Here is a 16029-nt window from a genome sequence, read left to right as displayed (position 1 = left end):
TTTGTCCATCTCTCTTTCTATCTTTATAGACTTTCTTCCTATTCTAACCTATTATTTTCCTGTCCATTTGATCTCTCCCTTTTTATACTTTGGAGGTTAAGTTCGTAGTAACACCTTTACCTGTGGATCAGAAGGTCGAATGTTCAAACTGCATCTTGATGATCTGAGCACATGGTCTCAGTTGTTATTCCAGTGCTTTACTGAGTGTGTGCTGTGCTGACTATTGATGGGACAGTAAACAGAAGATTTGCCTTTTTTTTTCAAAAGGATAAATAGATCCCACACTTAAGTGGAATAGAAACAGAAAATAACGTCAAGTGTTACAAATCAGGCAGCATCTGTAGAGAGAGAAACACAGTTAACATTTCAGATTAATGACCATCAAAACTGAACATATGTGAAAACAAGTGTGTTTTATGTTGAAGAGAGGGTGAGAACATTAAAGTGTGCCTTTGATTGGGCAGGAGTCAATGCTGTCCAGGTGACAATTGCTTTTGCTACTGTTCAGTTAAATAGATGAATGAGAAAGAAAAATGTGCTGGAACTTGAAAAGCGGAATACAACAGCTGCTGGAAATCGGAAACACAAGTAAATCAGAAATATCCATCAGGACTGTCACTGTAAGTGGAGAGAGAAACCTGAGCTGATATTACAAGTGGATGACCCATCATCAGAAATAGCCAATTCTGACATGCAGTAAACTAGAGGCTGGTTATCTGCATTTATTGAATTCAGTACTGAATGCTGAGAGCTAGAAGAATTATTTGAGTCCCAAGATAGTGGGAAGGTATGAAGGAATATCCGTTCAGATGAAGCAGTTATTGACTTGCATTTTTTCCTATCTAATGTATTGCATTTAGTGTTCATGATGTGGTTTCCCTCTAAAATACTTTTCAGAGCACCTTCAATTCAGCCTTTGAGGCCAAACTCGACCTGTGTAGCTTTCTAATGTCTTGATTTTCCCTGTTTTCTTGACCAAGATGTGTCTTTATCAACATCAACAAAGTAGATTATGTGGTTATCATCTTGTTGCAGATTGACATCTTGTTATATGCAGTATGATTGTTGTGTTTAAAGCATTATTACAGGTATTATCCTCCCTCTCCTTTCTTTCCTGCTCCCTGACACTAATTCTATCTTGGCCTCTATTAATATCTGCATCTCTGCCTCGCTTTTCCTTTCCCTTGTTTCCATCCAACTCATTATTTTCATTTGCTTCCTTGCCTCACTCTCTCTCTTCTCAAGTACATACAGTATAATCTCTGCCCTGTATCTAACCATTTCCTTGTATTTTAAATATTTTCTGCTATTTTATCTCTCCATATTTTCCTTGCCTTGAAAGCTTCCATACCACAATTCCTCGGCTGTCTCTCTGCCCTTAAGCCCCATCCTTCTGAGCATTTCCAGGAAGTGCACATTACCGTTTAAAGTGGGGAGGAGATTTGTGAGCTGCTAGCCTTGGGAATGACACAGCTACAAAATTACACTACTTCTATGTTATGTCACATTGGATAGAAACAAAAGAAAACCTTTATTTGGTATTAACTGTGGATGACTCTTTTCACCAAATGGAAACAACGGTCTTCAGAACAGAATGAGCAACATTCATACATGTTACATGAACGATGTGGAGAACAGATTACCGTAGCAGCAGTGGAGAGGTCAGTCCAACAGTGAGTGCAAGGAGGGATTTAGTGGCAACATGGTGTGTTGAATGTGGCTGCCGATGATGGTATGACCTAGAATTTTGGAAAAGTTACTCACACTGGTGTTTATGCATCCCATATGTAAGTTGCAACCAAAAAATTCCCAGAGAATCCTCTTGTCCATGTGAAATGTCATCTTGGTTAAGAAGTAACACTTCTGAGTCGGAGGTCTGCAGTTTGAAGTACAATCCGGGATGACGCTTCAGAGCAGTACCGTGTGAGTGTTAGGCCTCTCATGGAAAGCTCACTTAAGATTAAATCCAAGGCATACTGTAAGTTTAAAAAATGGAGAGTTTTCCAGAAGTCATGGCTTATACTTAACCTTTGAATAGTATTACCGTGGTAGCTATCTAGTTTTATCACATGGATCTTTTTGTGAGATCTTGCTGTGAGCAAATTAGCAACATAATTCCTTATGTTACCGTGTTAACGATTCTAAACAAGTACATACTGGATGAAACATTTTCTGCAAGATCTTGAGGCTATCAATTGATTTATTAATGGGATGCAAACATATCTGCAAAGGCTGAATTTATATTCCAATCCTAAATGCCCATTGAAATTAGTTTAGAAGTTTTTAGTTGATAAATTCAATTAAGAATCAATCACATGGGGGTGGGGGCTGTGGTTGCGGTCTGGATCCCAAATAGGACTAAACAGGTAGTGACAACGGATCTCTTTCTATGAAGGACAATAACAAACACATCGAGCTTTACAGCAATCCACAACTGCTAATATTTTTTAAAATTCTTAAATCATTTAATAATGAAAACATTTGTCAGATGCCAGGTTGGGATATGAACTCGTAGTTCTGAATGAATCATCAAGGCTTCTGGATACAAGCACAGTAACTTAACCACCAGATTCTCAAACCCAATTCTTTTGCAAGTAGAGCTTGAGTTTTTAGATTTTGAAGATGAGATTTTTAAAATTTGTATTATATCCAACAAAATTTGTTAATTTTAATTATTAAAAGTCGACATCAATGAGATGCATAAATTGTCAGTCTGACATGTAATTAAGTTGGAATAACACGTCAATATTAAAATTCACATTTTATTAAAGTGTATTTGATTCATTACCTGTGCCTTGACATTTTTCTTCCATAAACATTTCTCCTAAAGTAACAAATAATTAATATATATGTAAAGGATAATAAATCATTTAAATATATATACATCCAACTGTAAATATGAAGACCAGAGATGAAGCGAGGGTGTTCACATTTAACATTAAGAAGATTCAGAAAAAAATATTTTGGTAAGTCATGGCAGACATTATTAAAGAGACATTGATGATTTCTTTACACTCATTAATGGCACTGAGGGGCAATACTTCATGTTAACACAAGATGTGGCTACTGCTGCAAGATGTGGCTTTAAGGTGGATAGATCAACTGAGCACGGAGATGTTTATGGAGAGCCATCCAAATTCTTCTGAAGGCTAGTCACATTATTTGTACCGTTCATAAGTAGATGATGACGTTTTTAGTCATGTTTAAAGATACAAGCGCCACTGTGCCCTCAGCATTTCCCTGCTGTCTTACTACTGCCTCCTTGCTGCCTCATTCACTATTCCATCACTGAGTCTCCCATTGTCCTCTAGATGGTCAGCTCCCACGTCTGCTGTGGTCCTTCCTATCCTGTCTGAACTGTACACATTTTACAGTCATGGAGTAAAATGACATAGATAAGCCTGGCATACCTCGGTCTGTACATGGAACCCAGAAGGTTAAACCAGGATCCAAAAGTGTCCCTGGTTCTCTCTCTGATCCCTGTAAGCCTGTTCCCAGGCTTAGACATTCCTGGACACAGCCCAATTTTTTCTTTGCCTCCAGGACGCTAAAGTTCCATGCTGGGAAGACTCCAAGATGTTACATCAGGAGGGCCCTGTGGTCAAATTAGGAGTGGGGGGTTGGACCTGATGAGTGCATCAGAAGGCTCCAGGAATAGAGAAACTGGGCCAGATGTGGCCTGAGGGCCAGATGTGGCCTGAGGGCCAGATGTGGCCTGAGGGCCAGAGGTTCATCTACCCTGGGGTTAAAGTAAGCATGCATTCCTTTAACTGATTCCACAGAAGCTTTTGATCTTCTTCCCACATGTTGTTGCCATCAGTCTAATTCCCCTGGCTTTATTCTTCTGCAGCCATGCAACTGATACGACTATCAACTAGCCTTTTTTGCACTGACATCAATTTATAGTAACCAATTAACTTATTGGCGCACCTTTGGAATGAGGGAGCAAACCAGAGGACTGAGAGGTAAACTATGCTATCATCAGCAGAGCATGTAACCAGTACGCAGGAAGGCCCTAAGTTCTGAATAGGACCTGGTCCTTGAAGCTATGAGACAACAGCTCTAACTGTGATGGCACTGTGCTACCCATGGGGACATCTGTCCAACACCAAAGGCTGAGACTGGATTTTTACATTTACATGATTTATAGGGCAATGGGCGCTCTAAAATCTGACAGGTTGTTTTTTTCCAATAACCACACTCCTGCAAAATCTTCCTTTAATTATATCTCTGGCAAAATCTTCACTGACTTTTATGATTATTCATTTCTTTGATATCTTGCCCATGATTTTGTGTTTTTTTATTTGGTTTCCTCCATCTCACCAGAGAGCAGTCACTCCCAGGATAAATGGCATTAGTCATCAGTTTATTTTTACTTGGAGATACAGCTGAGCAACAGGCCCTTCTGGCCCAACGAGCTTGTGCTGCCCAGGTTTCTACCCATGTGACCAATTGACCGAACCAATACATCTTTGGAATGTGGGAGGAAAACAGAGCACCTGAATGAAACCCACATGGTCACAGGGAGAACCTACAAGCTTCTCACCGATTACGGCGGAACTGAACTGGGGTCGCTGGTGCTGTGATGGCATTACACTAACCACACTGCCACCGTGCAGTCCATGTGTGGATTTATGCAACGAGCATTTTAAAAGCCACATGTAAAAGTCTGAAAACAAACTAAATTCTGTATGGCTGCCATTTTTTGCCAGGTTTAATCGCTGACGGAGAAATCTCCACTTTTCTAACTAGGCCTTAGGTCTTTTTGCTTTTGTTAGTTAAAATCTTTAAAAAAGTATCATTATATTTAAAAAACATTTATTATAACAGTTTTGATATGGTATCCTGTTATTCTACTGCTTTATGCATTTCTTGCCTTATTTCCAAAGGCTTTTATGTTTAATTATTGAAATAATTTATAACAGCAATGTTTCCTTTTCAATCACATGGTATGAAGGAGACAGCAAAAGGAAACAGCTCTAATCCAGTATGGCAATCAAAAGTTATAAGGTGTTAGTGACTAGCTAACTTAGGTCTTAATTAAAATGTCACTACTCACTAAACAAGCTCCAAAACCAATAGGTACATAACCTTGCCTCACTGTTCTCTTTATTTGTAAATTGTTGCTTCATCGTTTCAAGGGATTTCTCAGTACTTCTCTTCTCTACACTGCCATCAACTAAAGCTCCCTCCCATTCCTCCCCAAGCAACCAAATGCTGATTCTTGCCAAAAGGAAAAAAGGAATTTGCTTAGCGATCTTTCTCATTTGTTGACTTGACAGTAAGTGGTGGCTAGCTACTTGACGATGTACAGTAGCCCAAGCCAAGACTTCATCCAAAACCGTCCAGTGCACCTTTCATGAGGATATCAATTGGGAACTGTGGGATTCAAAGTTATAAAGTCATAGAATAATACAGCATGGAAACAGACCTCCAGCCCATCCAGTCATGCCAGCTACAGCATCCTCAGTTACCTGTTTTCAGCCCATAACTCACCATGCACCTACCTAAATGCCTCTTAAATATTGCATTTGTATTTAACTCAACAACTTCCTCTGGTAACTCAGTCCAGGTACTCATTACCCTCTGTAGAAAGAAGCTACCTCTCAGGTCTTTTTAAAATCTCTCCCTTCTTGTATCTGTGCCCTCTCGTTTTGGACTCACCAACCCCTGAGAAAAGACTATGACTGTCCACCTAATCCATGCCCTTCATGAATTTATAACATTCTACGAGGTTACTCCTCATTCGCCTGTGCTCCAGGGAATAAAGATCCAGCATGGCCAACCTCTCTCTGTAACTCAGGCCCTCTGGTCTAGCCACCATCCCCATAAATCTCTTCTGCACCCTCTCCAACTTGACAATTTCAGACATTTTCAGCAGACTGTGTGCTTGTACTCCCAGTTCCCACTGTTCCACAACATTTGCCAGTGCCCTGCCACTTACAGTATATGCCCTACCCTAATCTGACTGTCCAAAATGCATCACTTCACATTTACATAAGTTGAAATCCACTTGCCATTCTTCAGACCCTCTACTCAACTGATCAAGATTTCATTGTAACCTATTTCACTGTCAACAAGACCCCCTAATTTTATATCAACAAACTTGCTAATAATGCCGAGTACATTCATATCAATATCATTTGCATAAATAATGAATAACATAAGTCTCAATAATGACTCCCAGGCATTTCACTAGTCACAGGCATCCAGTCAGAGAGCTGAGTTTCAGCCATCACTGTTTCTTCCAACGCTCAAGTTCCCCCTGAATCCCAAAGGACCTTACTAAAGTCCATATAGACAACAACCACTGCCCTATGTTCATCTCTCCCTTTGCCTGTCCCTGCTACCCTTCTTCAACAATGTAACGATGTTAACCAACACCCAGTCCTCTGGAACATCGGCAATGGCTAACGATGAAGCAAGTATCTCGACAAGGGCCTCCGCAATTGCTTCTCAGGTTCCCATAATGTCTGATGGTGCACTTGGTCATGCACCTTAGATTTGCCCACCGAAATGTACTGCAAGGCTTCAAATACCTGATGTCCTGATGAAAGGTCACAGCCCAAAACTTCAATTGTTTATTCTTTTCCATAGGTGCTGCCTGGCCTGCTGAGTTCCTCCAACATTTTGCGTGTGTTGCTTGGATTTCCAGCATCTGCAAATTTTCTCTTGTTTCAAATACCTCCTTCCTTGTACAATGCACATGATCTAAAATGTCACTCCTTATCCATCTCATTTTGTTGGCATCCATGTTATTCTTCATAGTAAACATTGGGAAGGAGTGAACAGTAAAAATCTCAGCTACCTCCTCCAGCTCTGCAAATAGGCGGTTCTGATAGTTTTTAAGAGGACCTATTCTCTCCCTCATCAGCCTTATAACTTAAGAACCTCTTGGGATTATTTTATTTTATTTATCTTTAACCCTGCCTGCCAAATCCATCTCATACTCTTTTATAACCTCCTGATGTCACTCTTGCGTCTTAAACTTTTTATATTTATCAAGGGATTCATTTTCACTGGTTGCCTAAACATGATGTGTAAACACAAGCAATTCTGTAGATGCTGGAAATCTTGAGCAACACATACAAAATGCTGGAGGAACTCAGTGAGTTAGGCAGCAACAATGGAGAGGAATAAACAGTCAATGTTTTAGGTCAAGACCCTTCATTGGGACTTGATGTATGCTTCCTTCTTTTTCTTTACCGGAGGCTTGATACCCTGGCAGCCAGAGTTCCCTGAACTTGGTATGTCTGCTTTTCAACCTAACAGGAACATGCTGCCCTGGATCCTTGATGTGATCCTTTTAAAAACGTCCCACCTGTCAATTGTCCCTTGGCTTTTAAATAGAGTCACCCTGTTGGACACAGCTAGGTCCTGCCTAATGCCTTCAAAGTTGGCTCTGCTCTATTTCAGGACTTTAACCTGTGAATTTGTTCTGTCTTCTGGTATAACAATTTTAAAATTGTAGATACTGGACCCAATGTGTTTCCCAACTGACACTTCAGTTATTTGGCCCATCTTACTATCTAAGAGGAGGTCCCGTATTGCTCTGTCCTGGATAGATTATCTATATATGTGCAAGAAAACTGTCTTGGACACACAGCATAAATTTTGCCTCATTTAAGCCCTTCACATTCTGTGTGGCTCAGTCGATACTGGGGAAATTCAAATCTCTCACTAGCACTAGCCTGCTATTCCCACAACTGTGTGCAATTTCTCAACACATCTGCTCCTCACCTGTTCTTCCTTTTGAACCTCTTTTGTGGAAGCATCCTGATCCACTTATAACAAGCAGTTACATATCAGCTGAATATTTTTTTCTTGTTCTTTATTGGAACTAGATATGATTTACATATCATGGAGTGATCCCACATAATCAAGAAGGGGATCATTCTTATTATTTTTTATATGGTGTGAAATTGTACTTTTATTCTTAGTCTAGAGAGTTTAAAGATAGTACTGGATCAAAAGATGTACATGTGTTTCCAAAACTATCAGGAAGCTTAAGGGTTGAGAAAGTTTCAAAATTCAGCAAAGGATCAAGGCATTGATAAGCACGGACAAAAGTAAAATAGATAAATAGTCTAGAGGTACGTAAACAGAAAAAGTGAGTAGATGTATTGTATAAAATTCAACAGCTTCTAAAAAATATAAGCCTACTATTTAAAAGAGAGAGAAAAACTATGGATCAGTAAGCCTAACATTAATAGGAAGGAATCATAGAATGGTTATAGAACTGAAGTAAGCCACGAGATCCATTGTGTCCATGTAGGTTCTCTACCAGAGCAAATCAACAGTTCCACCCCTGACTCTTCCTCTGTAGTCTTGCAAAACCTTCTGCAGCATCTATTTATCCAGCTCCCTTTTGAAGGCCAAAATGGAACCTGCCTCCAGCACCATAAGCAATGTGTTCTTGTCTCCAAACATATGCTACAATAAAAAGATTTTCTTCACGTGATTCTCATTTCTTTTACCCTTTATTTTTTTCCTGTAACCTCCAAAATTCAAGTCCTCCACAGACAGACTCCCACTATTCACTCTGTCCAGGCTCTTCATTATTTTATATATAGCTATCAAATCTCCCCTCGGCTGTCTTTAAAGTAAACAATACCAGCTTTCTAATTTGGATTTATAACTGTGGACCCTCATCAAAGGAAACATTTATGTGAATCTTTTCCAAACTCTTCCTACTGCCTTCATTCCTTTAATGAAACAATCAAAATTAAAGACAATACTACAGATGAGACCAGAATATTTTATAGTCATTATGACTTTGTTACTTTTATACTCTGTGCCTCACTTGATAAACTTAATTTGTGCTTGATTTATTAACTGCTTTCTCAACCTGCCCTGCCACTTTCAATAATTTGTGAACCATATCCTCAGATTCTTTCACTCCACATCTCTTTTATAATATTCAATAATTTTCCTACCAGAATCATCACCTTGCATTTCTTCACACTAACTTTCTTCTACCGTTTGCCTGCTTCTTCCACACGTTTGTATCTTGCTGCAGTTTATCACATCCTCTTTGGCGATCATAATACTTTCAAGTTAATGCCATCCACTAATTTAGCAACTGCGGCTTGCACCACCAAGTTTAGGGCATTAATAGAGGTCAAAACAAGCAATGGCCTGAGCACTGATGTCCTTGTAGAACTTCAATTCACCGCCTTTGAATCCAATAGACAACCATTCACCATTATCCCTGACTGTCCATTATTTAGGCAACTTTGCATCCGTGGTATCTATGAACACTTTATGCCATGTGCTTCTGGATGTCAATATACACATGTCAACTACATTGCTTTCATCAATTCTATCCATTATCAAAGAAATTCTCTCAAATTGGTTAAACACAATTTGCCTTTAATAAATTCATGCTAGTTCATCTTATTTAACCCATTATCCTGCAGACTATTAATCCTCCCCTCGATCAATGTTTCTAAAACTTTTCCCACTATTGGATTAAACTGGTTGAACTTTTTTGGAGCACATACCAATTCTTTGGCACCATTGCATTTGAAAGATTATTGGTAATTTGCTCATAATTTCCTTTCATAACTTTCTTCAAAATCCTGTCTTTCTGATGTACCTACTATATATTGAACCAAGTTTTCTAATATCTTCATGCTATCACTTCCTAGAATTTCAAATATTTTCAAGAAGGGCACTACGGATAAGCCAGGTAATTTCAAGGATGTGAGTCCAACATCAATGGAAGGGAAGTTAGAAAAAACCCCAGAAGACAGGGTTAACTTACACGTAGAAAGGGAAGAATTAAGCAAAGATTATAACTATGGCTTTGATAGAGAGGTACAGTCCCACTGATTTAATATAATTATTTCAGAGATGACTAAGTGTATTGATGAGGAAAGTGAGACTGTTGTAATGTACATGGATTTCAGTAAAGCCTGTGACAAGGGTCCACATGGGAGAATGATCCAGAAGGTTTGTACCCATGGGATCTACAGCAAGTTGGAAAACTGGATTTGAAATTAACTTGGTAACAGGAAGCAGTGTGAGATAGTGGAACATTGTTTTTATATGGGACCCTTGCTGTTCATCATTTACATTAATGTCCAGAACATGATTAATAAGAAGGAAGGTTAGGTTACAATTGATGGATTGGTAAAATGGTCAGAGAAAGGCAGAAGTTACTTAATCCTGATAAGTATGAGGTGATGCACTTTAAGAGGACTAATTGAGCTAGGACATGTACTTATGAAGTTTTTTTTTTAAACTTTTTTTATTGTTTTCAAATAGTCACAGAACAAACGTGCATGAAAAAAAAATGTGTCTCCCAGCCCCCCTCCCCCCAACCCCCCCCCCAACATCCCTACCAAAAAAAAGAAAGAAAGAAAAAAAAAGGAATGCCTGGATATTGGAAGTTCCCCACATGCTCCATGTAGTTCGCAATAACTTTAGTATATATATTTATTTCTTTCCCCAAGTAACCAATTATTTCATCTTCGGAGCACCTATATATTTAATCCTGTCTTTTGTAAATAAGGGCGCCAAATTTTCAAAAATGTTTCATATTTATCTCTTAAATTGTAAGTGATTTTTTCAAGTGGAATACAGCCATAAATTTCGTTCTTCCAACGATCTATACTTAGATATGTATCCGATTTCCAAGTCACTGCAATAGCTTTTTTGGCTACTGCCAATGCAATTTTCATAAATTCTTTCTGATATTTATTCAATCTGGATATCGGTTTTATCCCTTCAATATTACCTAGTAAAAGTAATATTGGGTTGTGTGGAAGTTGTATTCCAATAATTTGTTCCAGTAAAACTCTTAAATTTGTCCAAAAAGGTTGAATTTTAGAGCAAGACCAAGTAGAATGTAAAAAAGTACCAATTTCTTGGTTACATCGGAAACACTGATCAGATAAATTTGGGTTTAATTTGTTTATTTTTTGTGGTGTAATATATAGTTGATGTAAAAAATTGTATTGCACTAATCTTAATCAAATGTTTATTGTATTTGTCATACTCTCAAGACATAGTCTTGACCAGTTTTTTTTTTTCAATTTTGATATTCAAATCACTTTCCCATTTTTGTCTTGACTTATGGACTCCTTGTTTAATTGCCTGTTTTTGAATCAAATTATACATACAAGAGATAATTTTTTTAATCTTTCCTTTTTGAATTAAAGTTTCTATTTCATTGGGTTTCACTTATGAAGTATTGAGGAACTAATGGACCTTGAGGTATATGTCCGAAGATCCCTGAACTTTGCAGCACAGGTAGATGTAGTTATGAAGATAAATGGAGCAAATAGAACATTAATAGAACAAAGAATATCAAAACAGAGGTGCTATAGTACAAGTGTATAAACCATAAACGTGTCCCATCTGGGGTACTGTGTTGAGTTCTGATCTTTACCCAACAGGGGAGTGTACTGAGAAGATTCATTGGGATGTTGACCGGGATGGAAGATTTTATTTATGAGGAGCCGCCAGATAGTCTGGCTTTGTTTTCCTTGGAATGGAGGAAGCTAAAGAGATATCTAATTAATGTGTAGAAATTTAGGAGGGACATAGATAGGATACATAATACATAACTTTTCCCCATAGCACAGATGTACAAAACTAGAAAGTATAGGTTTAAGATCTGGAATAGAAGTTTTAGAGGTGATCTGAGGAAGAACCTTTCATCTAGGAAGTAGTTGGAATCAAGAATGCTCTGCCCAACGGGATGGTGATAAGATCTCATAATATGAATTGCCAAGAAATAGAAGAGTAAGTGATGGAAGATGGGTGAGGATAGAGGAACACTCAATGGTCAGCATGGATGTGATGGGCTGAACATCCTCTTAACCAGACACATAACATGATGGAGGGACTCAGCAGGCCTGGCAGCATCTCTGAAAGGTCTCAGCCTAAAACATCAACTGTTTGCTCTTTTCCATAGGCCTGCTGAGTTCTTCCAGCATTTTGATGTTTTGCTTGGATTTCCAGCATCTGCAGATTTTCCCATGTTTGTGAATGTCCTCTTTCTGTGCTATCTAATGTTATGACTCTGGAGGATTTGAGGACAGGAGTATAGAGGTCTTATTGTAATTATATATTTACCATGGAGGCAGTGCAGTAACGGTTCACTGAACTGCTAACTGGAAATGGCGGAGTTGCTGAATGAGGCAAGATTGAGTAAACCAAGCTCATATTCTCTAGATTTTGGAAGAATGGAAGATATCTCATCAAAAATTACAGCATTCTAACAGGGCTCAACAGAATGGGTTCAGAGAGGATGTTTTTCTTGTTGAGAAGTCTAAAACTAGGAACACAGACTGAAAGTGGTAAACCATTTTGGACTAAGATGCATTTGGAATAAGGTCTAAAAGTTACAGAGAAGAAATTAGCCAAATACTTTGTTAAGTCCTTAGCATAGGATAATACACATTCCCAATGAAGCAGACTCGATGGGCCGAACAACCTTATTCTGCTCCTGTCTTCATAATACATGCCTTCACTGGTATGTCATACTTCTTTTAAACTAGTAAGTAACTATTAAAATTAGAAAGAATCCACATTTCTGCCATGGATCATTTACCTGATCCAACAAAATATCAAAGCCCAAGGTTAGAACTCTGGGAATGGGCATCACAGCCCATTGTCTAGAATTCCTTTTCCAAGCATAACATTTTAAAAATTCTGTTCCAAATGTGTAATACTCCCTTATTATCAGAGATCTTCTGCTATGCATATTAAATTACACAATTCATTGCCAAACAAGTCTTACATTTTGAACTTTGACCAATTCATATGAAAATGGCCTCTTTATTCTTTTGGTGAGTTATAGGAGCATCATAGGAAGTCATTCCTACCTGTGGCCATCAACCTTTACAACTTCTCCCTCAGAGTGTCAGATACCCTGTGCCAATAGGCTGGTCCTGGACTTATTTCCACTTGGCATGATTAACTTATTATTTAATTATTTATGGTTTTATATTGCTATATTTCTTCACTGTTCTTGGTTGGTGCGGCTGTAACGAAACCCAATTTCCCTTGGGATCAATATAGTATGTCTGTCGGTCTGTTTGTCTGTCTGTTACTAACCCATTTATTTTTAAAAAGCTTAATTCCTTGTTAAAATGAGAGTACCCCACATTTTGGTTCCACCATCCTCCAAAGACTCGTCAAAGTTTACTGCGTGTTCCTGTCAGTATGCTTATTAACAGACTTCCAGTTAATCAACAGTGCAATACCCATCCTTGTTTTCAAATCACTTCCTTTCATTGCCCCTCCTCATCTCACTAATCTTCCCAACCACCCTGAGATGTCTGTGCTTCTCCAGTTTTGGCAATCTGTATATCCCTGTTTATTATAATTACTCCACCATTAGTAATTCCGATTCATATACTTTGAACTTGATGCGTCACAGCATAGAATGATTGCTGTTGGTGTTTCAAGTGAAAAATCATCATAAAACTTCCATTAACAGTGAGGAACAAACAATCTCAACAACATCCTGAACAAAGACTTCATTAGTAATCCTTTGCATCCAGTACTTCAATTTGTTCTTCCACACACATATGGACAATCCTATGCTGTACTATATATAAATCAGACAAAGATGACGTGGCCATCTTTTACATTGATTTAGGCACAAATCATATTCTGGTTCTAATACATATACAATCAAAATCCAACCTTATTATTAAAGTTCAAATTTCAAAGTAAATTTATTATTAAAATACATATATGTTACCATATTTGACCATAAGATATAGAAGCAGAAATAAGCCATTTGGCCCATTGAGTCTGCTTCGCCATTTCATCATGGTTGATCCAATTTTCCTCTCAGCCCTAATCTCCTGCCTTCTCCGCATATCCCTTCATGCCCTGACCAATCAGGAATCAGGAATCTATCAATCTCTGCCTTAAATATACATAAAGACTTCGCCTCCATAGCTGCCTGTGGCAAAGAATTCCACAGATTCACCAATCTCTGGCTGAAGAAATTCTGCCTCTTCTCCATTCTAAAAGGACACCCACTATTCTGAGGTTGTGTCCTCAGGTCTTAGACTCTCCCACCATAGGAAACATCCTCTCCACATCCACTCTATCAAGGCCTTCCACCATCTGATAGGTTTCAATGAGGTCGTCCCTCATTCTTCTGAATTCTAGTGAATACAGACCCAGAACCATCAAATGCTCTTCATATGACAAGCCATTCAATCCTGGAATCATTTCATGAATCTCTTTTGAACCTTTAGTTTCAGCACGTTCTTTCCAAGATAAAGGGTCAAAACCTGCTCACAATACTCCAAGTGAGGTCTCACCAGTGCTTTATAAAGTTTCAACATCACATCCTTGCTTTTAAATTCTAGTTCTCTTGAAATGAATGCTAACATCGCACTTGCCTTCCTCACCACAGACCCAGCCTGCAAATTATCCTTTAGGGAATCCTGCACAAGGACTCCTAAGTCCCTTTGCACCTCAGTTTTTTTATATTTTCTCTCCATTTAGAAAATAGTCAACCCTTTCATTTCTTCTACCAAAGTGCATGCATGACCATACATTTTACATTACTGTATTCCATCTGCCACTTCTTAAGCCCCAAGTCCTTCTGTGGCCTCTCTACTTACTCAAAACTACCTGATCTGCCACTTGTCTTCACATCATCTACAAACTTTCCAACAAAGTTATCAATTCCATCATCCAAATAATTGACATATAATGTTGTCAAGAGGTGGTTGGCTCAAAAATAGAGAAAGCTTGGAGACAGTGTGAGAGGGAGGATAGGCAGGTGATAGAGAAGGGACGCGCTCAGACTGATGGTCTGAGAACGTATCTATATTAATGCAAGGAGTATTATGAATAAAGCGGATGAGCTTAAAGCGTGGATCAGTACTTTTGCACGCTGCTCCAAAAAAAAGACTGGAGAATATAAACTTCCAATATAAGCTTGAGAAACTGCATCTCATCTTATGACTAAGCATGCTACAGCCTCAGTATTCAACAGCAACCTCAATCCAGTTTGTACCAGAAATGAACGATTCTGATGAAAGGTCATCAACCTGTTATACCAATTTGATTTGTTTCTACAGAAAAAAAAGGCTGACTGACCTGCTGGGTATTTCTAGTATTCTCTTCAATTGAAAATTTGCAGAAAATGTAATGTATTAGCTCTCTCCCAGTATTGATTTATATTCTTCCCTCTCCTCTGCACTCATTTATCTACTTTTCTTTACAACTCCCTCTTGCTTCAACAACCATGCAATAAGCTTGACATCAACCAGGACCATGCAGCCTGCTCGATTTACACCCCAGAAGAACATTAGGAAAACAAGCAGGAGCAAGTCGCTTGCCACTTAGCACCACCAACTGAGTCCACATCCCTTCTTCACCATTCAATAAGATCATACCTGATCTTCCAGCACTAATTCCAAATCCCTTGATTCTGTCAAAATCTAAAAATATATTAATCTCTCCATGAACATATTCAATAATCGAGCCTCCACAACCCTCTTGGGTGAATAATCCTAAAGCTTCATCACGCTTTGTTTGAAAACAATTGTCTTTGTCATTGTCCTGAATAGCAGATCCTCAGTTTTGTAAAATTGTGACTGCTGGTTCTAGACATCACAGCTGGGGAGCATAAATTCTGCATGTACCATGTCAAGCTTCTAAGACTTCAATTTGTTTTGAGGGGATCATTTCTCATTCATTTAAATTTGAGAGCGTACAAACCAGTCTGCTTAATTTTCCTTCAGAGGACAAACTCAGAATCCCAGGAATCAAGCTGACGAATATTCTCTGCATGGTAAAATCTTCCATTCTCTCCAAGGCTGCAGTAGGAGCTGTCCACAAAATAACCTACATTTACATGCCAAAGCCACTGCAGAAATATGTCTCGAAGCTGCAACACATGGGTTCAGAATCAGAATAAGGTTTAATATCACTGGCATATGTAATGAAATTTGTTGCTTTGCAGCAGCAATACCCTGCAATACATTATAAAAACTATAAATGACGGTAAGTTTATAAAAAATAAAATTAAATAAGTGATGCAGA

Source organism: Hemitrygon akajei, chromosome 12 (assembly GCF_048418815.1).
Source record: "Hemitrygon akajei chromosome 12, sHemAka1.3, whole genome shotgun sequence".
Lineage (NCBI taxonomy): Eukaryota > Metazoa > Chordata > Chondrichthyes > Myliobatiformes > Dasyatidae > Hemitrygon > Hemitrygon akajei.
This window is presented reverse-complemented; position numbering follows the sequence as displayed.